The sequence below is a fragment of the Balaenoptera borealis genome, assembly GCF_965194805.1.
Source record: "Balaenoptera borealis genome assembly, chromosome: 5".
NCBI lineage: Eukaryota > Metazoa > Chordata > Mammalia > Artiodactyla > Balaenopteridae > Balaenoptera > Balaenoptera borealis.
The window spans coordinates 76,177,761-76,199,869 of NC_138862.1; the positions used below are offsets into that span (position 1 = coordinate 76,177,761).

Consider the following 22,109-nt stretch of genomic DNA (forward strand, 5'->3'; position numbering starts at 1 on the left):
AAGGGATGGAAAGGCGGAATTGGTAATATTATAAGGTACTTGCATTACGTGTGAAGCAATATAGTATTGTTTGAGAGTGGACTTGGATAGTTGTATATTGCAAACTCTAGGGCAACTTTTAAAATTTTTTTAAAAAAGAAATATAATCGTTACGCTAAGAGAGGAGAGAAAATGCATTGCTATGGAGCTTCTATATTTGACAAGACAAATTGACCCAGAGCTACTTGGAAGCCACAGTTAAAACAGGGATATAGTAATTCACATGTTTATTGTTTTCTTTTCTTTTTCTTTTATTTTTACTATGACCAGTATTTATTTTTCAAGCATACTTAAATAGGCAGATTTCTTTGTTTCACTGTGTTTTCATAAATAACTCTTTAAAATTTTTTTATATTGAAATATAATCGATTTACAATGTTTCAGGTGTACAGCAAAGTGATTCAGTTACATATATATATATATATATATATATATATATATATATATATATATATATTCTTTTTCAGATTCTTTTCCATTATAGATTATTACAAGATACTGAATATAGTTCCCTGTGCTATACAGAGGTCCTTGTTGTTTATCTTTTCTACATATAGTAATGTGTATCTGTTAACCCCAAATTCCCAATTTCTCTCTCCCCCACCCACTTTCCCCCTTTGGTAACCATAAGTTTGTTTTCTACGGCTTTGAGTCTATTTCTGTTTTGTAAATAAGTTCATTTGTATCATTTTTTTAGATTACACATATAAGTGATATTATAATGCTTTTTGCAGCAAAATGGATGGACCTAGAAATTATCATACTAAGTGAAGTAAGTCATACAGATAAAGACAAATATACATATTTATTGTTTAATTTGGGGGCATAGCAAATGTAGCTCTTTTTAAAGGAATTTTTCAAACAGCATCCTACAGGGGGAGTATTAAGGGATGGCACACAACAGAAAAGAATCCACAACAAAAAAATAACTCTATTAGTATAAATTATTTTTTACTCTTTATAACAGTGAATGGGGATATATTTCATACTTAAGAGTCTAGTACTTTTGTACTTTTCTCTTTCTTCTCTAGTTAGAGTTTATTCATTCATTCATTTTTTTCAAAAAATATGTGTTGAACACCTACTATGTCCCAGATATTTATCTAGATATTAGGAATAAATCTGAGAATAAATGGAGCTTACACTCTAGTGAATTAATTGGATAATTATTTATAAACATTTAGCAGTGATAGGTCCAAGAATAAGTGTTGAAAATATAATTCCGTAATAATTTAAAATACACATTTTAATCATTAAGTCTGTATGAAAAGTATCATATATCACTTTTTAATGTTCTTAAAGCAGAGACAGTAAAGGAATAAGTAGATGTTTGCTCTGTCTGTCATGCCATTGAGATGAGTTTAGGTTGTTTTTGCTTCTAATGTGTCCTATTATTGGAGATTTATGGGAACAGCTCTGTATCAGTCTCCAAGTAGACAGTCATTCCCATACGAGCCTCTGCAGTGTCGCAGGAGGCCATTACAGAAAGTGTGGGGACTGGAAACTTCGAAGCCTTTCCACCCCAGTATTGCATAAGGACTGCAGGGAGTAGATTTGGAAGGGCTGAAGCCACATATTCGTTATGCTTTAGGTGAGCCCTGGGTGTATTTCACCCAGAGAACTACCCCTAATCCCTCTATTCCAGTCTTATGAGATCTCCGAAACCTGTTTTCCCCATGTGTTGCTAATTGCCCAAGCTGAGGTCACAGTGCTACCTATGGAAGGCATGGGGATCTCTGTGAAGTCATTACACGGATGCCATGTTTGATTGAGGGAATCTCAGATGTTACAAAATGACAATTTATTGCCAGGCCACAATATCTCCACACCACGTGTAGTAGGTTGAATAGTGTCCCCAAAATTCACATGGACCTTGAACCTCAGAATGTGACCTTATTTGGAAATAGACTCTTGGCAGAGCTGACTAGTTAAGAATCTCAAGATGCTATCATACTTGATTTAGAGTGGGCCCTAAATCCACTATCTGGTGTCCTTCGAAGAAAAAGAAAGGATGCAGAGATACATAGGGAATTAGGCCACAAGAAGACAGGCAGAGAATGGAGTGTGAGGCTATGAGCTCAGGAACGCCAAGGATTGTTGGGAATCCCCCCGATTAGCAACAGGCAAGAAAGAATTCTTCCCTAAAGCCTTTGGAAGGAACATGGCCTTTCTGATATATTGATTTCAGATTTCTAGCCTCCAGCACTATGAAGGAATGAATTTCTGTTGTTTTAAGTCACCCAGTTTGTAGTAGTTTGTTATGGTAGCCCTAGGAAACTAATACACCCACACACACTGAATGAGAGAAACTAGAAAATACGAGGAAAATATGCAACTGAGACCTCATAAATCAGTGTGGTAAATAAAAAGTTGAAAAAAAAAAAAACTTCTCTTGAAAGCAGGATCTTTCCAAATCCTTTTGGAATGAAACAGAATCTAAGAAATAAATAAAACTTCACAAAAGGAATGTATTTTTATATTCTTAGGACGAGCCTTGAGGGGGGCGGTGGTGGTAGGATGAATTGGGAGATTGGGATTGACGTATATACACTAATATGTATAAAATAGATAACTAATAAGAACCTGCTGTATAAAAAAATTAAATTAAATTAAATTAAAAAAAAAAGACAAGGCTTAGGTGAAATTCATCTGATGTATTACTTCTAAGCATAAAACATTTTGACTAAAAATTAGAATATTTCAGCATATATTATTATCTGTACCCTTTTGTTGTTGGTTTTATTCTGCACCTATCAATGGTCTGGGTCATATTCTAGTTCATCTGCTCACTAACTGATTAACCTTGAGCAAGTTACTCCTTCTTCTTCAGTTTCCTCATATGTCAGATGGGTTGATAATAGTTCCTAATTATAGGATTGTTGTGAGGATTAAATAAATCAATAAACAAAAAGCATTCAGAGCAGTATGTGGCATATAGGAAGTTCCTAAAACATGCTGGATATTATAAATTTCTGCTCAACTACTTAAGATTTGTTTTGGAGACATAGTAGCATCATAACTATTGACCTTAAAATAAGGAAAGACTTACATGACAGGAAATGAAGTTCTGAACAGTAATATTCTCTAATCACAGATACTATCATTAAAACATATGGAGAGAAATTAAAATATTGAGTTATTTTCTAATCTTATAACTAGCAAGTAAAAAAGCTAAACACCATGTTTCAAATTTTAAACTCTGACTTGTTGCATTTCTTATTTAATGCTAAGCTACGACAAGGAAATAAATGGGTTATCTGCTCCATTAACTAAAATTTGTTCAGAAAAAAAAAAAAACCTCATTACATTTGCAAAGTAGAATTCACAAAACAAACTGCCAAAACAGCTGTGCAGTTCTAAAAATAATAATAATGAATCTAAGTATAACCCCATCACACTCTCTTAAAAAATTACATTTAGGCTTCTTCAATCTTTGAAGTTGTTTTACATTTTCATCTAGTTGACATGTTATAAAAAAATTTTTTTGATTGCATGTTATGTTAACATTTTTCAAAAGAAGATCTTTTTTTTTTTTTAATTTATTTATTTATTTATGGCTGTGTTGGGTCTTCGTTTCTATGCGAGGGCTTTCTCTAGTTGCGGCAAGTGTGGGCCACTCTTCATCACGGTGCGCGGGCCTCTCACTGTCACGGCCTCTCTTGTTGCGGAGCACAGGCTCCAGACGCGCCGGCTCAGTAATTGTGGCTCACGGGCCTAGTTGCTCCGCGGCATGTGGGATCTTCCCAGACCAGGGCTCGAACCCGTGTCCCCTGCATTGGCAGGCAGATTCTCAACCACTGCGCCACCAGGGAAGCCCAAAAGAAGATCTCTTAGGTAAATGTAAATTTCAGAAGCGTCTCATCAGCCACATCAGTCAGACGTTGAGCTAAATTGTTTACATAGTTTAATATGCATATACCTGTCCACCACACACATATTCTTTCAGAGATGAAAATCAAATCCACAACTGGAAGGAACCCCTGGAGACTCCCCAGTCCACTCCCCTAATTTAATAGATGTGAAAACTCAAACCCAGAGAAGGGAAATTATTTACCGCACACCACACAGCAGAGTAGTGACAGACCTGGTGTGGTCCCTTCTTTCCTTTTTGTCTTTTGCATTACTCTTTACGATACAGTTGAGTCCTTACTAACTGATAAAGGGGAAAGCCCATTCAGAATCGCTGGTTCAGATTAGACTTTGCTGCGTCTTCTCTAGGTCACATGCCCAGTGTTCAAGACTGTGGGCTCTGGAGCCAGACTGGTTGTGTTTGATTATCAGCCTATCAGTTGCTGGCTGTGGATTTTTATAATTCTGGACCTCTGTTCTTCTCACCTATAAAATGAAGTATATCATAATGACTATCTCACAGTGTTGATTTGAGAACTAAATGAGTTAATTATATAAAATACTTAGAAGAGTGTACAGCATGTGGTCATTCAGTTAAAGTGGGCTATTAATAGCCTTACAGGCTCTCCCTTAGACTCAGTTTTCTCAGCTATAAAATGAGAGGCACATTTACCTCACAGAGTGCCTGCCAGGATTAAATTAAATTCTCTATCGGAATGTATATGATGCATAATAGAAATATATGTGAACTCATACATTAAACAGGCATGATTTATAAGATGAAATCAAAATAGACTTTGATTTCTTTCACTGTCCTTTAAAAATGTATACACTGGGGAGGTTTTTCCCTATATGCCTGGATCACACCGATCTCTTTTCTTTAAGCTGTAGAACACTTATTCATTTAATAAATTTACATTGCCCAGTCCAATATAATATAAGCACTTCTTTATTCAGAGGTTACTCCTTCCCCACTCTTACCCTGAGTCAGGCCCTAACTGGGCCATGAGTGCAGGAGGCTACCTAACTTTGCACTCACCTCCATGGCCCGTACTGTAACCATTATGATCATCCCTTCAGGGCTCCTTAGAGAATGGAAAGGGAGGAGCAGGAAGGGAGGCAGAGAGTTCTTACTTAATTGGCGCTGCCACAAGAATGTATCGGAGGGTGACTTCTACTCTACTGTGATTTTTCATGGATTTTTAAAGAGACTTTCCCTACTGGGCTTTCCAACTGCAGTTCCCTCGGGTCAGTGATGGTTTCTAATCTTCAAACCACCCCTCTCCTTTCAGCTCCTGGTTTTTCAGTTTCCACTCTATATAGACTTTTTTGTGTTGGAGACACATTACCCTCCCATCCTATCCTCTTGGATTGGAATTAGAATGACTCTAGGCTGGCTCTTTCTACCATGTGGTCCACACCTGGTGTATGAGGCACATTCAGTTTCCTTTGCCTTGACCAACTTTGGGAATGCAGCTCAGTCAAAATATAAACACTCATTGAGCTCCTCTCCCTTTTTCCCTAACTTTCCCAGGGCTTGATGCATTTTGACATTGGTCTACTGTGGTCCGCAATGTGATGGGAAGAAAATCAAGGTCTCTGAATAGTCCTACCGAAGACCTTTCTCTAGGTCTGAGATGAAGAAATTATTAAGCCCTATCCCATCCTCAAACTTTCTGTATCTTCCTTGTGGAATTTAGAGCAGTATAACCAATTTTCACATTACCTATTTTTAAATTTCCATATTTTTTACCATCATACTTTGGAATTCATATCTATCATATCCAGATGCCTTAATTAAAATTTGCAGTTTAAAAAAATTCTGTTATCTAACGATGCCTATTCAATCAACATTTGTTAACAAATTGATAGTTTTCGGTTTTCCAAGAACTGCTTATGGTGACTGGAATACAGTGCATAGATAAGCTGAAGTGTTTATCACAGCATCAGACTAATAAGGTGGAAATGTGTGTGTATGGGGTGGGTTGGGGAAGAACTGTGATGGCCAGATCGCCATTAAAAGGCTGGGCAGCAGGCCCACTGCTCTGAACACACACAAGGAGGGAAGAAGTTTAAATACTCATGGAAACAACAGTAAGTACTGCAGCACAGTCATAGCTTCTGTAAGCAACATTCTTGGTTACTCAGAATCAGTAAAAGGTTTTCTTCTCTTGAATAAAAAGAATGTATTAATAGATTTTAGGTGCTCTCATCACAAATAAACACAAATGGTAACTATGTCAGGAGATAATATGTTAATTAGCTTGACTATAGTAATCCTTTTACTATGTACATGTACATCAAAACATCATGTTGTATACCTTAAATAGATACAATTTTTATTTTTTAAAAATTTCAAATGAAGACTCCAAAGAGGATTGGCCAAATAGGTGCCCCCACTGCAGGCCAAACATCATTCTTTGTTCACTTTTGGAAACCATCTTTATCTTCTGTTGGTTTTGCAGTCACAGTTATGTCTGTGGATGGAGGTATCTGGAGTGCTTTCTTATTAAGCCAATGAAAAGTAGTAGATGGTTTCTGAGTACCCCTCAAATTTGGCTTTCCCTGCCAGTTTATGCCTTTTTCCCTCTGGCCCAGGTTTATCTGTTACATCTGGATAAACCTGAGGCAACACTTTCACTTAGAAACAATCTATTCTCTGATACGAAAGCAGTGAACCATTGTATCAATGGAACGAGAGCATTAAAATAAGGATCACTTTCCCATAAGGCGTTTTGGTTTTCTGTGAGTTTGTAAGAAAAATAGAAAAATTTAAAAATATGTAACAACCAGAACAAAATTTAATGGATCCACACCCTGAAACCGTGTCAGACTCCATTCAGAATATTGTGATTTGCTTTGGATGGCAGTTTAAACAGGATTGTTACTTGGCACTAGATTTCTAGACTTCATCTCATTGTGTGTGGGCCTGAGGTCCATTTATTTTCCCCTCACCTTTCCTCTGAGAGGTGTGCTATTGTCAGGGGAGGGAGACTTTCTGTGCTTATATAAGGACCACAGTCCCTAGAGTTACCAGAGCTGGTGAATCAGTTCTCCTGTCAGTGGGCATTTGGGTGGTTTTGAGGTTTTTGATTTTGAACACTACATATGTGAGCCTCTTTGAAATCCATTCTTAATGAATTGCTTTTAACTTTTATAATCTAGAAAAGTAAGTAACTGTTGTTGCATCTCTCCTAAGTAGGTGCTGGGTTTATATACAGTGATTTGTTGTGTACAAGAAGCTCTTGACAATAAAATTTCTATTAGTTTCAGATTCCAGGGAAACAGGGATTCCAATCCAACCCAACAGGGTCACAGTAAGGAGACATCTTTTGCTAGGACGTTGGGATGTGGAATTACCTGGAAAATATGATCAAGCCAATTTCATGATCTATAACTTTTAGTGATTTCCCAGAGAACAAGAAATAGCCTGACATTCGTATCTTTCCACATTTTGTCCCTAAAGTACATTTCTAGTTGTTCTTCTCACCCTAAGCTTTACTTAAATTTTACTTAAGGGTATCTGACCGTATATCTGACCATTGAGCAAACTCTTCATTCTTTTTCTATTGCATTTTCCTGTATTGTTTCTATCAATCTGTCAAGATCCCAGAAAGCATCTCCTTTAGAAGCCTTTTCCAGTTCCGATAGGCAGATATATTCCAACTTTCTCTTTTAGATATCTATACGATAATGCCTGCACTCTATGAAAATTCTGGTGTCAGGTACTGAACAAAGGAAATAAGATACTAATCATCTTTCCTCTAAAACAGTAATACTCAGCTTCATCGCCATGTTATTCAACAGATGGATTTTCACTTTTTAAGGATGTATGTTCCCATTAACAATAATCAAAGGATCGTTCCCTGGGCCATTCAAGCGTCTTTTAAAAAAATATCTCAACTGTGGACTTCGTACTGATGGCCCTGTTGGAAAAAAGAATGTGAAGCCTTCTATGGTGACTAATATAAGGGAACAAAGTTTATTTGGAAATGGCCTGTTTTAAGCACCTTTATTTCTTTAGGGTCACACTGTGTCCCCGGTATATCCCTAATTGGAAGTCAGTCATGCCAATTTGAGCGAATGCTTATATTTACTTAAAGTATTTACGTATTATTGGCCTTGACTTCAGAAAAGCCAGACAATTAGATTACCAGTTGTTAGTGGAAGACAGCTCTTTTTCTGTCTCTTTTCCATCCTCAGTCTCTCTTTCCCCTGCCCCCGCTTTGTTTGTCTGTCTCCGTCTCTGTCTCTGTCTCTCATCAGAGCGAGTTCTTAAACACTAACTCTCTTAGCTACCAACAATTTTTTTTATGGTTTGCCACCAGGGTAAGCATTTTCCAATTTTTATTGCTAAATAGCTTCTCTGAAGTGAGTTAATAGCTACACTCTGAAAAATTGTGAAGTATATAAACAGTTGGCAAATATGAAGTATTTTATGAGTTTTACCAAGTCATTTATTTTTGGTATAGTTTACTGTACACATTTTATTTATGTATATAATTGTCACTGAATTCCTCACTCTATTTTGGTAAGGGTGCTTACTGGAATAATATGTTATTGTTGTACTGAGGAATTTGTACCCTGTTCTGCCTAGATAGGTAAAATTGTATGGGGATGATTTATCTGTTAATTTCTTTATCTCTATGGATATAGGAAATTATCCTCATTAACTTCATTTTCTCCTATCTTTTCCAGACTTACCTTCAAAAATAGAGAAGTATTTATATGATGTCACAAAAGGTAATTAGGATGTGTTAACCTTGAGGCATCTATTTTAGGTTTCATGTTTGTAACAATCTTCCTCAGCCTGTATAATTATCTGGCTAATGGTGATCAATCAATATGATGCTGACGACAGGTATTTTTCAATGTTTCCAGTTTTACTTTTTTTAATCACTTACTTGACATCCTGAAGACTCAAATCCTTGAATCAAGCTGCTGAGCGGGAAGGGCATAGGCAGGAAGCACACAAACCAATCTCCCAGCTTGCTGTCTCAAGGCTGTACTCAGAGATTGAATCCCTTCATCTATTATTTTTGCCAGCTAATTTTTAAAGAAAAAGTTTTATAGAAGTGGAAGTAAATTTTTCAAAGTCTGACAGACTGTCAGAAGTACATTCATTCATTTAACATTTGCTGGAGACTGGACGTGTGCAAAGTCTTGAGAAAGAATACTCACCGCCTTGAGTATTTGTGTTTGCCGTCCAGACACAGGCATGGACCACAAACAACCAGTAATGGGAGGAGATGCAGCTTAACTCCAGGAGCTTAAATCTGAGTGCAGTATATTGCTACCGATGAGGTTCAACTCGAAGTGGAGTCCAGCATGCCGGATGGACTCTCTGAGAGCCTCCAAATTCCTCTGTGTTGAGAACCACCTTTAGCCCAAGGGAAGCCTGGTGTTTTTTGTTTATTCGTTTGTTTTTAATCAGTAAGTGTTTTGTGAAGTTTTCTTCTTACCCCTTGTGTCATAGAGTTCTGTACATATTTGCCCTGTTCCACTGGCGCTCTTTAACGTCAGGAATGGCAGTGTCTCTCAACCGTGGCCATGTCTCTAAACTTAGAGTGCCTAGTGCAAATGTTTGCATGGATTTTCCCCATTAACTCATTTAGATAACAGTGTGAGTGGTTCAGTACCTTTGTTAGAAGAGGAGATTGATATTCTTATGAAAAAAGAAAATCCCTTCAGAAAGATTCAGAGAGAATTCTTCTTTGCTGTGCACAAAAGTGATAAAATTAGCTTGCTCTTCTATCTGTGGGAAACATGGCCCTGTAAACTTTACCCACTCTTTTCCTACCCTGAATCCAATCTAAAGAAACTGGTTCTTAAAATTTATTCATCAGTGCTTTCTGCTCATCTAAGAGGATTTTGAAAAAGAGAGGGTAACTGAGATAGATGCTATTTTTCTCCTAAAATACACTGGACAGGAGTCTGTCTGTAAGGTAGGGTATGAAAGTAATGCCTTGTCAAGTTCAGGAAATCACAAGTCAGAGGACGTCAAACCAGGAAGGAACCTTCCAGTTTTATCCATGAATGTGTTTGCAGTGGCTGTGGTTAGTTGGACTCTTTTGGGCACTCCCAGTGATGGAGAACTCTCTCTCTTTCAGTGTGCAGTTTCTCTGACACACAGGAAAAAATCAAGCAACTTGGGGCTTTGTGACAAATACACCATAAATATCTAGCCTCATCTGTATGTAATTTCTTCTTTATCTTACTCAAATAGGGAAAGATCACTTAAGCCAGTAGCAAGCATATCATATACACATAGAGTCCTCTTTTCCATCGTTGAGGATTTATATCCAGTTAGTGGAGTGGTTTGTAATTTTCTGATAATTAAATTCAAGTTTCTATGTCTGTAATCATGCAGCAATATTTCATAGATTACATTGTGACATAGCAAATGCACAGACTCAGATTATGGATACACATAACCTCCCTGCTGCCCTTTTCCTGTCTGAAAGGGGTACAAAGGTAGCCTTGAGAAGAAATGAGGCCTTTGTGAAGCTTAGATACCACAAAAAAAAGCAAGTTATTGAAAATTCCTGGAGTAAATTGTGTTTGTATTAAACTTTTTGTTGTTGTTGTTTTTGTTTATTTTTTTGCATTTTGGATTTGTCCTGGGTGATTATTTCATTTTCAGATGGATCCAAGGAACTTGGGCCATTAACTTTTTTTTATGCAGTACTTCGAGTTTTCCAGGACTTGCCAGCATTTTTATTAGTCATTCCTAATAACATCACTGAAAGGAAAGTCAGTATTCTTCTCTCTCCTCTTTCTGGTATTCTCTTTTCTTTACGGTCCACCTGGAAAACCCTAGACCAGGAGAAGAGAAATGAGTAGGGCCAGGTCAGATTCCAGACCAGAATCATTCTCAGAGGAGCAATTTTTAAAAGCCAATTTAGGGACTTCCCTGGTGGTCCAGTGGTTAAGACTCCAGTGCCGGGGGCACGGGTTTGATCTCTGGTCGAGGAACTAAAATCCCGCATGCCTCACGGCGCGGCCAAAAAAAAATAAAGCCAATTTAAGGGGTAGGAGTAAACCAAGTAGTGGTCCATAGCCTGGAAAACTGACTCCTTGGGTCATTCTTTCCACAGTCCCTCAAAACTGATGTCCCTGGCTTCTATGTCTCCTCCTTGGGACACACTGAAATTCTTTCCGACTCCTGCGTTAAATTAATTTCACGTTTGTTTCTGGTACATCCAAAACCTGATAAATGAGAGTGGGTTGATCTAATTTAGGGATGGGGGTTGGGAAAGACTTCCCCAGAGTAGCAATCTTTGAGTAGATACCTGAGGGAAAAGTTAGGAGTAACCGAGATGGATGTTAGAGGTGCCATTAGCAGAGAGAGGGAAGACAGAGGATGGTGATAGGGAAAGCTAGGTCAGGGAGGTAGATGGGGAATGGCAAGTTAGGTTTTATAGGCTGAATTTCAAATAAGGGTGGGATACTCTAATGGAAATTTTAATTCAGCACCTCAGGGCCAAATCAGGCTTTTCCAGCCATGCTATTGGAACTTCCAGCAAATGGATTGAGAATCCGTCACAATATATCTGGTTAATAAAGTGATTATAGCATTGAACAATGCAGGTATTGATGTAGGCTCGGGAAATGGTTAATGAGTGAATGATACAGACCACAGGATAAAAGAATTGGAAGAGAATTTGAACCTCTAAATTCATATAAAGCCAGCAGATCTTCGGAGATCAGCAAATACATTGAAATGAAGAAGGCCCTGTAGTTTCAAACATGAGGCTCATTCTTCCTTGGTATTCCAGAAAGACTCATAGATCTCTTACTCATAAAATGGCCATCATGTTTTGTGCCCAAAGTTAATGACTTTTAGATGATACTTGGAGAGAGATTTGTGGCGATGTCTAATTGATTGATCATGGTCCAGTTTTCTAAAGAACCATCTCCATGGCATGGAATGAGTCAGCCTGCCAATAATGCAGCTGAGAAACTCAGAATGGCAAGAAAAACCTATTAATCAATTCAATTTGAATTGAATCTGAGGTGATTTTAGTGGAATTCTACCATCTTGTCAACTCCAATTGTCTCTCCCCATTATTCTTTCCATTAAATTAGTGGGTATTTTTCTTGTTTTTTTTTTTTTAATTTTCATCCTAGCATTGTCCTGTCTATAATCTGGAAAAATATGCAGGTTAGATATGTATGGAAACATATTTGTCATTTTAGTTTATCTTTGCTGAAAGTATGAAAGATGTATAAAGTGTAATACATATGGATTCTCATGAGCTTTTTGGATTTGACTCATCCAGAATTAATTCATCGACTCGTGTAATGCACTCACTTTATTTCTCTTCCAGGACCCTTCAGGAGTCCTGCTGTGATTCATAATAATTTAGATTGAGGGATTTGTTTTCCCTTTTTTTTCTTTAGCTCATTTTGTCAAATGATAGAAAGGAAAAATGAGGATTTTATTAGATGTTGACATAATTAGATAACATGAGCAGAGAATTTCATGAAAAGTCTAGTTCTTTGCTCATGAATTTATTTAACAGTTGCCAATTTAGATGCAGGAAATTAAGTGCCATATTACACGCAGCCTCAGGCTCCTTGGAGGGAAGAAAAATGCTTTCCCTTTTCAGTGAGCTGTGGGAAATTGTTCCAAGACCATCAGGAAAAGCTTTATTTCTGTGAGAAAGAGCTCTGTGGTCATCAAAGCAGAAGAGCCTTGAATTTTACATTGTGAAAGCTTTTTACTGAACACCAGGTCTTAACTCCATTGACCTTTGGACGTGGGAGGGTATGGAGCACAGAACTGGAATTGTAACCCCATGAAAGTTATTCTCTTTTAGTAAAACTGCAGTGTTACCAATATTTAATGTTCTACCTAAATGAATGAAACACCTAGCCACTAACCTGAGCAAATGTTGTTTCTCTTTGTCGCATAGGACTCAGTAACAATGTTCAAATTCTTTGACTCATCTATTCAACTCATAGAAATTTATCTTAATAAAATAATTTCAAACAAGAAAAATAAAGCCATATACCTGAAGACATTCTTTTCAGTATTAGCTATAGTAGTGAAAGATGGAAGCAATTTATCCAATGGTATAGAAATTATTAAATAAATTCAGCTATACACAGGTAAAGAAACATTCTGTAGCCATTAAATGTTATTAGGTAGACTATGTAACTATAGAAAATTATTTCCATTCTAATGTTAGATAGAGGAAATGGATAACTAGTCATAATAAGTATAGCTAATTAGGCTTATTAGTTTATGTAAGCGTATATAATATAGCTTATTAAGTCCTTTCCATGTGCCAAGCACTACTTAAGCATTGTACATTTATAGAATCTTCACAATAATTCTATGAGATAGGTACTATTATTATCCCCATATTATACACATGAAGAAACTGAACAAGGTTGCAGAGCTAGTAACTGCTGGGTCTGGGATTCAAAGCCAGATAATCTGTCTCTAGAGGTCACACTTAACCATCATTCTATATAAGATCAGCAAACAAATGGGTATATTCACATTGATTACACCTAGTAACACTCTGAGTGCATGGAAAAAGCTGGAAGAGAATATACAGAAATAAACTTAGTTAACATTGTTGAAATTTGGAAGAGATACATTTTTAAAATTTCCTTTAGGGGAAGGGGTGGGTGGGATGAATTGGGAAATTGGGATCGACATATATACACTATTGATACTATGTGTAAAATAGATAGCTAATGAGAACCTACTGTATAGCTCAGGGAACTCTACTCAGTGCTCTGTGGTGACCTAAATGGGAAGGAAATCCAAAAAAGAGGGGATATATGTATACGTATAGCTGATTCACTTTGCTGTACAGTAGAAACTAACACAACATTGTAAAGCTACTATACTCCAATAAAAATTAATTATAAAAATAAATAAATAATTAATTAATTAATTAAAAAATAAAATTTCCTTTAATGTTCTAATATATGGCATTTACTATTTAAAAATATGACTTAGTAATGTATAACATTTGAGTACAAAGTTCAAACTTTATTAAAATAGGTCTTTCACATATTACAAAAGAGAGACAATCTCCATCCCATTTAGCTACTTATCCCAGTTGAAAACCTACTCCCAGAAGTCTGATATTAGGTTTAGTGTTTGGTAAAAGGCACCAGAGAGCCCCAGATAGTGGGAGAGTAGATGCTTGAAGAATGAGGCTTTCATGGAAAATTGCAAGTAGCAGGATTTGCTAATATGTAGGTCAGAGAACGGTAGACTGGGTAATACGTTCATAATGCAAAAGTGGCAAGGATAATAAGTGTAACTGGCACAGGAAAAATTAAGTTAAATATTAGGAACAACTTCTGAGCTTTAATAGTATTGTGTTGGGTTGGGTATTCATGTTTTTTGTTTTTTAATTATAATCATTCTTTTAACATCTTTATTGGAGTATAATTGCTTTACAATTTTTGTGTTAGTTTCTGCTGTATAACAAAGTGAATCAGCTATATGTATACATATATCCCCATATCCTCTCCCTCTTGTGTCTCCCTCCCACCCTCCCTATCCCACCCCTCTAGGTGGTCACAAAGCACTGAGCTGATCTCCCCATGGAATGCAGCTGCTTCCCACTAGCTAGCTCTTTTACATTTGGTAGTGTATATATGTCAATGCTACTCTCTCACTTTGTCCCAGCTTACCCTTCCCCCTCCCCATGTCCTCAAGTCCATTCTCTATGTCTGCGTCTTTATTCCTGTCCTGCCCCTAGGTTCATCAGAGCCAATTTTTTTTTTTTTTTTAGATTCCATATATATGTGTTAGCATATGGTATTTGTTTTTCTCTTTCTGACTTACTTCACTCTGTATGACAGACCCTAGGTCCATCCACCTCACTCCAAATAACTCAATTTCATTTCTTTTTATGGCTGAATAATATTCCATTGTATATATGTGCCACATCTTCTTTATCCATTCACTGTCGATGGACACCTAGGTTGCTTCCATGTCCTGACTATTGTAAATAGTGCTACAGTGAACACTGTGGTACATGATTCTTTTTGAATTATGGTTTACTCAGGGTATATTCCCAGTAGTGGGATTGCTGGGTCATATGGTAGTTCTATTTTCAGTTTTTTAAGGAACCTCCATACTGTTCTCCATAGTGGCTGTGTCAATTTGCATTCCCACCAACAGTGCAAGAGGGTTCCCTTTTCTCCACACCCTCTCCAACATTGATTATTGTTTGTAGATTTTTTGATGATGGCCTTTATGACCGGTGTGAGGTGATACCTCATTGTAGTTTTATTTGCATTTCTCTAATGATTAGTGATGTTGAGCATCCTTTCATGTGTTTGTTAGCAATCTGTATATCTTCTTTGGAGAAATGTCTATTTAGGTCTTCTGCCCATTTTTGGATTGGGTTGTTTGCTTTTTTGATACTGAGCTGCATGAGCTGCTTGTATATTTTAGAGATTAATCCTTTGTCAGTTGCTTCATTTGCAAATATTTTCTCCCATTCTGAGGGTTGTCTTCTCATCTTGATTGTGGTTTCCTTTGCTTGGCAAAAGCTTTTAAGTTTCATTATGTCCCATTTGTTTATTTTTGTTTTTATTTCCATTTCTCTAGGTGGTGGGTCAAAAAGGATCTTGCTGTGATTTATGTCAAAGAGTGTTCTTCCTATGTTTTCTTCTAAGAGTTTTATAGTGTCTGGCCTTACATTTAGGTCTTTAATCCATTTTGAGTTTATTTTTGTGTATGGTGTTTGTTAGGCAGTGTTCTAATTTCATTCTTTTACATGTAGCTGTCCAGTTTTCCCAGCACCACTTACTGAAGAAGCTGTCTTTTCTCCATTGTATATTCTTGCCTTCTTTATCAAAGATAAGGTGACCAACTCAAAATGGATTAGAGACCTAAATGTAAGACCAGACACTATAAAACTCTTAGAGGAAAACATAGGAAGAACACTCTATGACATAAATCACAGCAAGATCTTTTTTGATCCACCTCCTAGAGTAATGGAAATAAAAACAAAAATAAACAAATGGGACATAATGAAACTTAAAAGCTTTTGCCAAGCAAAGGAAACCACAAACAAGACAAAAAGACAACCCTCAGAATGGGAGAAAATATTTGCAAATGAATCAATGGACAAAGGATTAATGTCCAAAACATAAAAACAGCTCATTCAGCTCAATTTTAAAAAAACAAACAACCCACTCAAAAAATGGGCAGAAGACCTAAATAGACATTTCTCCAAAGAAGACATACAGATGGCCAAGAAGCACATGAAAAGCTGCTCAACATCACTAATTATTAGAGAAATGCAAATCAAAACTACAATGAGGTATCGCCTTACACCAGTTAGATTGGGCATCATCAGAAAATCTACAAACAACAAATGCTGGAGAGGGTGTGGAGAAAAGGGAACCCTCTTGCACTGTTGGTGAGAATGTAAATTGATACAGCCAGTATGGAGAACAGTATGGAGGTTCCTTAAAAAACTAAAAATAGAATTACCATATGACCCAGCAATCCCACTACTGGGCATATACCCAGAGAAAACCATAATTCAAAAAGAGTCATGCACCCCAATGTTCACTGCAGCACTATTTACAATAGCCAGGTCATGGAAGCAACTTAAGTGTCCATTGACAGACGAATGGATAAAGAAGATGTGGTACATATATACAATGGAATATTACTCAGCCATAAAAAGGAACGAAATTGGATCATTTGTAGAGATGTGGATGGATCTAGAGACTGTCATACAGAATGAAGTAAGTCAGAAAGGGAAAAACAAATATTGTGTATTAATGCATATATGTGGAACTTAGAAAAATGGTACAGATGAACCGGTTTGCAGGGCAGAAATAGAGACACATATGTAGAGAACAAACATATGGACACCAAGGGGGGAAGGTGGCGGGGGTGGTGGTAGTGGTGGGATGAATTGGGAGATTGGGATTGACATATATACACCAATATGTATAAAATAGATAACTAATAAGAACCTGATGTATAAAAAAATAAATAAAATAAAATTTTAAAAAAATGTTAACAAAAAAGAAAAAAAGCAAAAAAAAGATAAGGTGACCATATGTGTATGGGTTTATCTCTGGACTTTCTATCCTCTTCCATTGATCTATATTTCTGTTTTTGTGCCAGTACCATACTGTCTTGATTACTGTAGCTTTGTAGTTTAGTCTGAGCATATTCATGTTTTAACATAAAAGCTTTTATCTGAAAACCTATAGCTACCCATCCCTTGGAGGAGCAGAATTGCTCATAGAGAGAAGGAAAGAATATTTACAGATGAAGGCAGGAGGTGAAGCACTTCATGAAATATAGACTATATGACTGAGAAGGAGAAACATGTGATTTCTGTTAAATTTATTAAAGATGCATTGTGGAAATTTGTGATTTTTGGTGCAAAATTATCTATAATGGTATTTTAATGAATTTGAATAATGTAAAATTTATATTTTACGATTAAAAATAGTTCTGTAAATATTTTTTAATTTGGAATCCATGAATGGTTTTAGATTGATACATAACTCCCTGAAATTTTACAGCAAGTTTAAATATGTGCAAATGAGCAGTTTCGGCAAGGTTGGGGGAGAGGGTTCTTGTGAGTTTTATTAAATATTCTTAAATGTCTACAAGCTAAATTTACTACTATAGCATCTACATTGATATGTTACAGGAAAAGAGAAGGCTGGACAGTAGTCCTAGATAGGTAGATAGATAAACGGATGATAGATAAATAGATGACATAGATCACAGATAGATAAATAGATAGATAGATAGATAGATAGACAGGTAGATAGATAGTCTATTGCATAATAGTTTCAGAATCTTGTTGACTCCTTCTAATGTGAATCTTCGAAATACATTGTTGGTAACTCTTAGTTGGAATGAAGATAGGTAATACAAACATTTAAAAGCCTCTAATTTATGGTCATTGAAGAGCATAATGCATAGAAATTTTACACTGGGGCTTCAACTCTACCTTGCCCCTTGTGTTTGGCATAAAACTGGCTCAGATCTTTGGGATGATGTTTAGGGTTTTCCTGTGGCTACCATGCAGCAATGTGGTCAGACTTAGCTATCTGAGGTGCATAAATCAGCAGAGTAACCTGTGATGCCTTCTCAAAGTCACCTCTTCAAGGACCGAGGCTCAATTAAATTTCTTTTGCATTTTGGTGACAGCTGTAGTTTTCATTGTTGGGAAATCTGTTGTCATTGTTTAGAAAGCTATCTTTCAGGTTTCACATAATCAAAACCTACAGGTAGCAAAAATTTAAATAAGCATGAGACATAGGTTTGATTCCTCAAGGCACTGGCCTCTTGAAGCAAATAACCAATGAGAAGAGACTTAATCCTCTTTTAAAATCAGTTTTTTTTGCTTTTAACTTTATTAACAGCTTTACTGAGATATAATGCACATTTGTTGCTTTTCCCCTGAGTTTCTTTTCCCTTTTATTAGCTGTAAAAAAGTGTGTGTATGTGTGTGTGTGTGCATATGTGCGTGTGCATCTGTATGTGTTTGTGTGTGGTATTTAAAAATAGAGCAAATTGACTTTTAAGAAGAACAGTTAATAAAACACTTGGGTTGTAATATAGGAGGGAGTAAGATTAATTGTGTGCAGCAGAAAAAAGTGGAATGTTTTCCAAGTTTCTAATTGACTTATTAATTTTATTGGTTACCTTTTTTTCTTCTTAATTCTTGCACTAACTCTGACAATTGCTATTGCCCTGACATTTTATAATTTAGACAATAAGGCTTAGAGTGGAATTGATGTCTTTGTAAGGAATATATAGCAAGATTATATACTTGACAGAGTCTAATATTTCATGTTGGTTGGCAACAGCCTTTCCCTGCACTCCTGTAAGACTCCCAGCTTATATGTTGTCTATTATTGGGGAGGACAGTAAACCAATTTAGACACCTCCACATGCTTGTCCACTTGTGAATTATTTCAGTTTTTCATTTGTGCAACCAATATTAATCGACTGTCTCCTCTATGTAATGACTTATCTATGCGTGATGTTACGGGAGTTACAGAATTAATAAGAAATAATGCCTGCTTTTAAGGAGGGACTTACAAATAACCAAAGTACAGGGAAGATTGTGGATCATACTATAACAGACTGGTCAGCAGAATGCTATGGGAACACAGAGGGAGCAACTTAAATTGAGAGGTCATAGAAGACTACATGTAAAGGAAGCATTTTATCATGACTTTGAAAGACAGATAGGATTTTGATAGGTAGAGAAGGGTAAAGGGTGCTAGGACTTCCAACTTGACAAAAACACTGATTTACTGAGTGCTTTCTGTGTGCAAGACACTGGGCTAAATGGATTTTTTTCCTATGAGCCAAGTTCTTTTCTTGTCCCAGCAATACAGAGAAAGAAATGGAAGCCTTTAGAGGTTCATTTTGCTTTCAGGCCAAAAGGGAGTGCAGGCAGCAGAACCACTGCCATATTTGCTAAGCTGAAAGATCATAATTTTCTTCTTCATCATCATGTCTAGCACAGTGGTTGGCAAACTTTTTCTTAAAGGGCCAGATAATAAATACCTTAGACTTTTCACATTTACACAATCTCTGTCACACTTACTCACCTCTGCCACTGTAACTCGAAAAGCAACTATAGACCATACATAAATGAACTGACACGGTTGTGTTCCAATAACACTATTTATGGACACTGAAAATGGAATTTTATGTAATTTTCACATCTCATGAAATATTCTTTTTTTGATTTTGCATAACCTTTAAAAGTGTTAAAGCCATTCTTTGTTCATGGCTCTACAGCATCAGGTGGTGGGTTGGGTTTGTCCTGCAGGACATAGTTTGCTGACCTCTGATGGCTCATAACAGGAGCTTAATAAATACTTATCATGGAAAATAATTAATGGAAGATGAAACACCCTGCTCCTGGGTACAGCACACAGCTCCTGGGTCCTCCATTTGACTCCTAGTCTCCATAAACGACACTGCCAGCAATTCTGGACTCTGCAACTTGAGTGGCCAGTGGGTCTGTACTCCAACGCTGAGGCATATAATTTTGGTCACTACTACACTTTATACAGATGCATCTGTTGAAAAATAACAGGTCAAGAAATCAGCTGAGATGAGGCTTTGATTCTGTTATTGAACCAAGAAATATGTCCAGGCCTGCTCTCTAAGTGAGCAAAGATATGCTCTACCTTAAGTCATCTTGTTTGTCCATCTTAAAAGAGCAAGAGCTTTTTTGTGTTATCTCCTTTAAGAACTATTGAGTTATCTTTGGTGGTCTCCTTTTGATTGAAAAATATGAAAAAAATGCCCTGAAGTTGGATGTAAGTCTGATGATATTCCTAGAGAGCACTGATGAAATCCCATATACTTGAATATACTTAGCAAGATCCAGTACACCTGAATATCTTTGAAGCAGACCAGTACTCTTATAGAGACAAAGACAAAGCTGTTGGCATCAGAAAGTGGATCCCAGGGACATTTTAAGTTTTATTAGACATTTTGCTGTAAGTTCCTCGGATTGGACTTCTGGAATTCTATCCTTGTTGGTCTAAAAGTAGAGTCTTAATAACCACTAGTATATTAGAGCTTTTCATATAAGATGTCTGATGTCAAAGGCTCTATAATTATGAAGATTCCACTTAATATAGTGTAAAGAATTGCCTTGGCAACTTATCTATCCTCCTTTTTCATCATATTCTACCTCTGGAAAGTGGAGTAATAATAGCTGCTTCTTTGGGTTGATGCATGGATTAAATGAGATAACAAATCATTTGAATTATTTTAATTACCCTCTTTTAAGAATTTTTGTTTTGCTTTTTATCCATGACAATTAAAAATAGAATTCAAATATTCCAGTTCCCTGCTATGTTTATTGTGAATACAAGTTTTTCCTTTTAGTTCCTTTTGGATTTCACACTGAATGTGAACCAATCACTTCCTATCTTTGTTCTGACAACACTTGTCAAAAAATATGATGTACCCAGCCAATTGTATTCTATGGCTTTTAAGAAAAAGCATCCTTGAAAAACATTTTATTGATGGGGTGAATGAACACAAACTATTAGATCAGTTTAGTTACTGTGTGCTAGAAGAACATTTATTTATTCTTCAGATTTCCGATTATGGTATATAGTTATGATGATTTATGAAAACAAACCTGAATACCTTATGCCAAATTCTTAGCAAAAGCGTAACTCACAATGAGATATTAGTTTACATGATGGAAGGATTGATTCCTTTGATTTTCCCCAAGAGAAAAGAGTGTTTCATTCTTTAAAGATGAAATATAACACAGTGTTAGCTCCTCTAGTCTCAGTAAGGAGAGTTTGCTGTAATTCTACAGAGCTGTGCTCTGAAGCCCATTTCCACTGTGCATATTGATGCTTATAGCTTAAGATGGTTTTGTATCAAAGAAGGATAGGAATAATATGCTTTGTTAGATGGCAGAAGAGTTACAGAGGACATCTTTAGACTCATATATTTCTCCATTAGACCCTAAAATCAATAGACTGCTGAGCAAGGTCTTACTTGAAATTTTTTTTTAAATTTAATTAATTAATTAATTAATTAATTTACTTATTTTTAAATTTATTTTATTTATTTATTTATTTATTTATTATTATTATTTTTTATGGCTGTGTTGGGTCTTCGTTTCTGTGCGAGGGCTTTCTCTAGTTGCGGCAAGTGGGGGCCACTCTTCATCGTGGTGCGCGGGCCTCTCATTACCACGGCCTCTCTTGTTGCAGAGCACAGGCTCCAGACGCGCAGGCTCAGTAACTGTGGCTCACGGGCCTAGTTGCTCCGCGGCATGTGGAATCTTCCCAGACCAGGGCTCGAACCCATATCCCCTGCATTGGCAGGCAGATTCTCAACCACTGCGCCACCAGGGAAGCCCTTACTTGAATTTTTATATATCATATCATTTATATATGAATTTATATATATCAGAAATTTATTTCTTCTGATTTGAATTTTAAAACTCAATTTGTTTTTCTTCAATTCAGAGAATTCCATGGCAGAGCCAATATATTGTTTAAATCAGTGCTTCTTAACTTGATTGTATCTGAGAACTCCATAGACAGTTACAAGTAAAAAGAAAGGTCATCCCTGGACTCATATGCATATTTAATTGGTTTGGAGTGTGGCCCAGACATAGATTTTCTTTTTTCTCTTTATCCTTTTTTTTTTTTTTTTTCTTATTTTTTTAAAGCAACACCAGAATACTTTAACATGT

The 22,109-nt window shown here is 36.5% G+C and overlaps 1 protein-coding gene and 1 long non-coding RNA gene across 7 annotated transcripts in view; both read left to right on the forward strand.

The window, feature by feature from the left end:
- FGF12 (fibroblast growth factor 12) overlaps window positions 1-22,109 on the forward strand; it is a 543,244-nt gene that overhangs the window by 406,367 nt on the left and 114,768 nt on the right. The gene's annotated exons all lie outside the window — the stretch shown is intronic.
- Window positions 19,620-22,078, forward strand: LOC309629416. The gene is made up of 2 exons (XR_014245069.1): window positions 19,620-21,396; window positions 21,768-22,078. It is a non-coding gene; the product is annotated as an uncharacterized lncRNA (long non-coding RNA).